This window comes from Elephantulus edwardii, unplaced genomic scaffold (genome assembly GCF_000299155.1).
Source record: "Elephantulus edwardii isolate Elephantulus edwardi_28Jun2011 unplaced genomic scaffold, EleEdw1.0 scaffold00028, whole genome shotgun sequence".
Taxonomy (NCBI): Eukaryota; Metazoa; Chordata; class Mammalia; order Macroscelidea; family Macroscelididae; genus Elephantulus; species Elephantulus edwardii.
This window is the reverse complement of record NW_006399778.1, coordinates 13330109-13336273: the sequence shown is the minus strand read 5'-3', so window position 1 is coordinate 13336273 and position 6165 is coordinate 13330109.

The window sequence follows — 6165 nt, the reverse complement described above, 5'->3', positions numbered from 1 at the left end:
TAAAAATTAATAAAATTTAATAATAATAAAAAGAAAATTTAAAAAAATTAAAATCATTGCCCCTCAATAATTTGGAGAGGTCCCTGACTGCAGACTTTCTCAGTGCAGTATGTCTCCTGATTTCCTATCTGCTGGCTCTAGGGGTGTTGATTGTGGATCCAGGAAAGATGAAGTCGTTGACAGTTTCAGTCTTTTCCCCATCAATCATGATGTTGCCTATAGGTCCAATGGTAAGAATTCTTGTTTTCCTCATATTGAAATGTAATCCATACTGAAGGCTGTATTATCTGATCTTCTGCAACAAGTGCTCAAGTCCTCCTCATTTTCAGCAAACAAGGTCATGTCATCTGTATAACATATGTTACTGATGAGTATTACTTCAATCCTGGTGTACATTCCTCTTCATAGAGTGCAGTTTCTCAAATAATTCACTTAGCATACAGATTGAACAGGTATTAAGGAAGGATACCCTGGGATGTACACCTTTATTAATTTAAAACCGTGTAAACCTATACTTGGACCAAGAGGTAGTTGTCAGAACAGAGCAAGGAAACACTGCATGGTTCAAAATTGGGAAGGGTGTGTGCCAGGATGTGTCCTGTCTCCATACCTTTTCAACCTATATGCAGAACAGATTATCCAGGAGGCTGGGCTCTATGAGGAGAAGTGTGGTGTCAGGCTTCATGGAAGATTCATCAACAATCTGCATTATGCAGATGACACAACCCTGCTTGCTGAAACTGAGAAGGGCCTTAAGTGCTTCCTCCAGAGGGTCAAGGACTGCAGCCTTCAGTATGGACTGAGGCTCAATGTCAAGAAGACAAAGATTCTCACCACTGGACCAAATTGGCAGCATCAGGATGGAGGTGAAGAGATTGAGATTGTTCAGTTTTAATTTGCTTGGCTCCACAGTCAACACTCTCGGCACCAGTAGCCAGGAAATTAAAAGACGTATTGCCATGGGAAAGTCTGCTGTTAGGGACCTCTCCAAAGTACTGAAGAGCAATGGTGTCTCTCGGGAGACTAAGGTGCATCTGATACAGGCCATGGTCTTTGGAATCACTTGTTATGCATCAGAGAGTTGGACAATGACTAGGGAGGATAGAAGGAGAATTGATACCTTTGAGCTGTGGTGCTGGAGAAGAGTGTTGAGGGTACCATGGACTGCTAGGAAAACAGATTCATCCTGGAAAGGGCTAAACTGGGTGGCTTCCTGGAGGCAAGGATTCTGAGGCTCCATCTAACATACTTTGGACATGTTGTGAGGAGAGACAGGTCCTTGGAGAAGGACATCATGCTTGGGAGGGTGAAGGGACAGTGCAAGAGGGGAAGGCCCTCTTTGAGGTGGATTGATTCAGTGTCTGGGGTAATCGGGATGGGTGTATTGGAGACAGTGCAATTGGCACAGGAAGAGCAGAGATTAGGGCTGTTGTACATAGGGTCGCTATGAGTTGCAAGCGACTCGACAGCACATAACAACAACAGTGTTCTCTTGCTCTGTTCACACAACAGCCTCTTGGTCTAGGTATAAGTTTCACATGAGCATTATTAAGTGTTCTGGGATGTTAGTCATAATTTGTTAGGATCCAAACAATTGATTGCCTTTGAATAGTTGGTAAAACACACATATATTTTCTTCTGATGTTCTTTACTTTAATTCAGGATCCATTTGATTTCAACAATGATATCCCTGGTGCCACAGCCTCTTCCAAATCCAGCTTGAACTTCTGGCAGTTCTCTGTCTATGTATGATTCTAATAGTTTGTTTTGTTGTGTTTTTTTTAAATGGTGCTGAGCAGTCATTTGTTTGTTTGTTATATGAATGATGTTATTGTTGTTATTAGGTGCCATTGAGTCAACTGTGACTCACTGTGACCGTATGTACAGCAGCTCTGAAGCCTGCGCTGTCCTGAGCCAGTCTCTCTGACTCTGACACACCTACCCCCATTGCCCAAATTACGGTATCAATCCGTCTCATCCAGGGTCTTCCTCTCCTACACTGTCCTTCCACCCTCCCGAGCATGATGTATTTCTCCAAGGACCAATTGCTCTTGGCCATGTGCCCAAAATATGTGAGATGGAGCTACAAAATCCTAGCCTCCAAGTAGAAACTTGGTTTCACCCTCTACAAGACAAACCTATTTCTTTTCTTGGTGGTCCATGGTATGTTCAAGACTCTTCTCCGGCACCACAACTCAAACGCATCATATTGTTTGATAATTTTCACATTCTGTTGGATAACCTTTCTTGGGAATGAGAACAATCATGGGTCTCCTCCAGTCAGCTGGCCTCCAGATTTCCTGGCATAGACTGGTGAGCATGTCCAGGACTATATCTATTAGTTGGAACATGTCAGTTGGTATCCCATCAATTCCTGGCCCTTATTTTTTTGCTAATGCTTTTAGTGTAGCTTGAACTTCTTCCTTAATTACCATCAGCCCTTGATCATTTGGTGCTTCCTGAACTATTTCAGTGTTGGCCAATTCCTTTTGATACAATGATTCTGTAAATTTCCGTTGTTTCTCTCAGTATTGCAACTAACTAGAGGCTTGAATTTGTCATTCTTTCAGCTTGAGAAATGCTATGCAAGTTCTTCCTTTTATTCTTTCATTCCAGGTCTCTGCACATTCCATTTTAATGTATTGAGATAGGCACTATTAAAATTCCTCTTTTACAGATGTGAAAATTGAGGCTTGTGAAGTGAATTACTTGACTAAGATGTGAAGCTCTGTCTTAAAGCCTGGATTTGATCCAGGGACTCTGACTCCGTAGGCTTCCACGTGCTATATACGAACCTCCCTAAAATAGTTTTCATTTTATGAGGCACTTGCTATTTTCCAGGAACAGTGCCGAGCACTTTGCATCCGTTTATCTCCTCAAATCCTGGCTCCTTCTTATCACAATCTCATTTTAAACATCACCTCCTCCAGATGTCTTCTGACAGTGGTGCTGGTTACACAACATGATTAATGGAACTGTGGCACTGAATCGTACATGTCAAAAACGTTGAAATGCCAAAGACTGCGTCATACACAGTATGTTTACATAAAACAGTAAGATGTCTCCTGGGGCTTCCCAACACACTGATCTCTCCTCTAATCACATCACCCTCGCTTAGGACCTTCCTAACACTCTGATAACGAGAAATCCACTCAGTTATTGTACACCACACTAGCTGACTGCCCACAGCAGGGCCTAAGCTTCCTGAGAGCTGGGTTTTTGCTGATCTAGTTAATGTATTCTCTAACACTTCTATGTCTACCTGGCACACAATAGGCACTCAAAAACTACTTATGGAATCAATAAGGCAATTATGACAGCTCCATTGAGCATATGCCACTATTAACCATATCTACAGGAAGAAGGAGTAGCATCCACTTCCTAAACAACATGCCTCCGGAAACTCTATGAACTTTGGTAAAGGTCGATAGTTATAGAGGGGCTTCAGGCCGTGCTTGATTTGAAGGCAATCAACAACACCACCATTGGGGAACTCTGGTGGCTTAGTGATAAGGAATTGCTCTGTTAGTCCATAGCCATGCAGTTGGAATCCAGCAGCTGCTCTGAGGGAAGAAGATGCCACAGTTTCCTCCCATAAGATTTACTGCCTCTGAAAACCTGCTGGAGGTCAGCTATGAGCTGGTTCCAACTTGAAGGCACACAGCAGTACAAGGAAATTGAGGCTCAGAGGTGAAGTAACTTCCCAGGCCTCATCGTCAGTAAGTGATGGAACAAGTACTCAAGCCCAAGGGAGACATTCCAGAACCTCCTGACTGAGTCTAGTGTCTCCTCCCAGCCCCAGCTCTGTGCTTGCCAGGATGTGAGGACTCTCCTCGTCTTTATCTCCCAAGGGAGTGAGAAAGCGTGCTTCTCCTCAGCCCTGATGCCAGCCCTGATTCCGTCGTCAGGACACCAAAGGAAGGCCTTTTGCTTGTTTGCACTGTCTTTCTCGAGCAAGAGTGCAAAGGTTTGGACCCCTGTGGAGCCCGAGGCCCGGCTGACAGGATTAGAGGAAACAGCTGGCTCGAGCCGGTGCCCTGCGGGAGCTCGCATTCCCCGGACTCCGGGAGGGAGCAGCTCCCCACAGCCCCGTCACATTCCAGCTCGGTCACTTTCCTGAGCCCAGATGTTTGCTAATGAGCTGGGGCAGGGGCTTTCAGCCCTCAGCCCCACTCTGGGCCCCACAGTACCTCGGCCCCAAGAGGCTGGCTCCACACCAGCAGGCTCTGGCCTCGAGCCCGTGCCCAGTGCCAGGCAGGCCTGTCCGGGCAGCTGGAGCGGGACTGCCAACCAGGTGCATCTCTGCGAGCGTGGAGACCGACGTGATAGGTTCTGCCTTTCCCGAGGCCCCGCCTCCTGGTTCTGGAGGTGCAGCCTGATGGGGAGGGGCCTTCTGACAACCTGGAGGCGGTAGGAGGTTTCAGAGTTGACAGGTCTGGTTTCAAATCCTGCCATCAGCAGTTCCTGGCACTGTGGGCTCTAAAGCTTACGAAACTTTTGAAACTTTGCTTTTTCTCGCTTGTAAAATGGGAATAATGAAGTTTGTTGTGAAGATCGGATCAGATAAAAGCAGGCAGGTTGGTTCTGGGTGATAGCGTTACTTCCAACTCACACTGGTCCCTTGTTTCCTCCGCTTTAATTTTCATGGAAGCAGATTGCCAGGTCTTTTCTCCTCCAAGAGCGGCTGATGGGTTGGAATCACCAACCTTTTAGTTACCAGCAGAACTTCTAACCAGTGCAACACCATGACTGCCCCCGTGTGTGCCGCCATTGATTCCTACTCCTAGTGATCCTTTAGGAAGGCAGAGCCGCCGCATATACTTTTCAAGGCTGAAGTCTTCTCAGGAGAAGGCTGGCATGGTCCTATGGAGTAGCTGGTGAGTTTAAACTACTTAGATTTCAGTTAGCAGCCAACTGATTAACTAGTGAACTAGAACTGCTTCCTATAGACCTGGCACAGGTTGCTGGCTGTTGATATCAACAAGTTACTTTCCAGTTCCCTGACAAAATTATTGTTGTTGTTGTTGTGTGCTGTTGAGTTGGAACCAACTCATAAGCCCTCCACCTGGTTTTCAGAGAATATAAATCACATGAGAGGAGTTTGCCTGTTTTTCTCCAGAGGAGCAGCTGGTGTAGCCCTCCTATAGTTTATTCGTCTGTGTGAGAAAACCCCAAACTCTGTGTCCTTAGTTAGGTAGTTGAAATTGTGCTAGAACCTCTGTGGTTTGAGAGAGAAGGGGACTGCAGTACCAAGGGCACTAGCTTCCACTTTCTGGTTCTGTGTGTGATCTAGGAAGCTCATGAAAACCTTACTTCACTGCCATGGTGAAACTTCAGTGCAGATGTTTAGGGCATGTTGTTAGGAGAGACCAGTTGTTGGAGAAAAGACATCATGGTTGGAAAGTGGAGGGTCAGAGAAGGAAGGGAAGACTGTCAAAGAGATGGACTGACACAGTGATGGTGACAATGGGCTCTAGTGTGTCAGAGATGATGAGGATGACACAGGATAGGGCAGGGTTCATATATATTCATGGGACTGCTATTAGTCATACACGATTCAATAGCACCTAACAACTACCACCACCACTGTCATCTGACATGCATTTAGCAAATCTGCTACCAAGAACCTCTTTGTAGCCTTAAAAAGAGCAAGGATATAATTTTAAAGGCTAAAGGGTGCCTGACCCAAGCTACGGTATTTTAAGTTGCTTCATATACATGTGAAAGACTGAAAAACTGATGCTTTTCAATTATGATGCTGGCAAGAAGTATTGATTATACAAGGGATTGCCAAAAGGTCAAACAAACCTATCTTGGAACAAGTTCAGGAGGAGTTCTTCTTAGAAACAAAGATGGTGAGACTTCATCTCATTTACTTTGGGCATGAGAGGAGGGACCAGTCCCTGGAGAAGGACATCAAGCTTGGGGAAGGAGAATGCGACTATTGTGTCAGACCATCACCTCTTACTTCAGTGTAACTTCAGAGTTACTGAACCTCTGGGTGTTTGACTTATGAAATGAGGATAACAATATTGTTTACTCTGTTTCAAAGTGCTTATGACAGAACACAATAAGGATATGACACTATATAATAAGGTACACAATAGGGTTGTTGTTGTTAAGGACCATTAAGTGGAACCGACTCTGAGCTGACCCTCCAGAGAG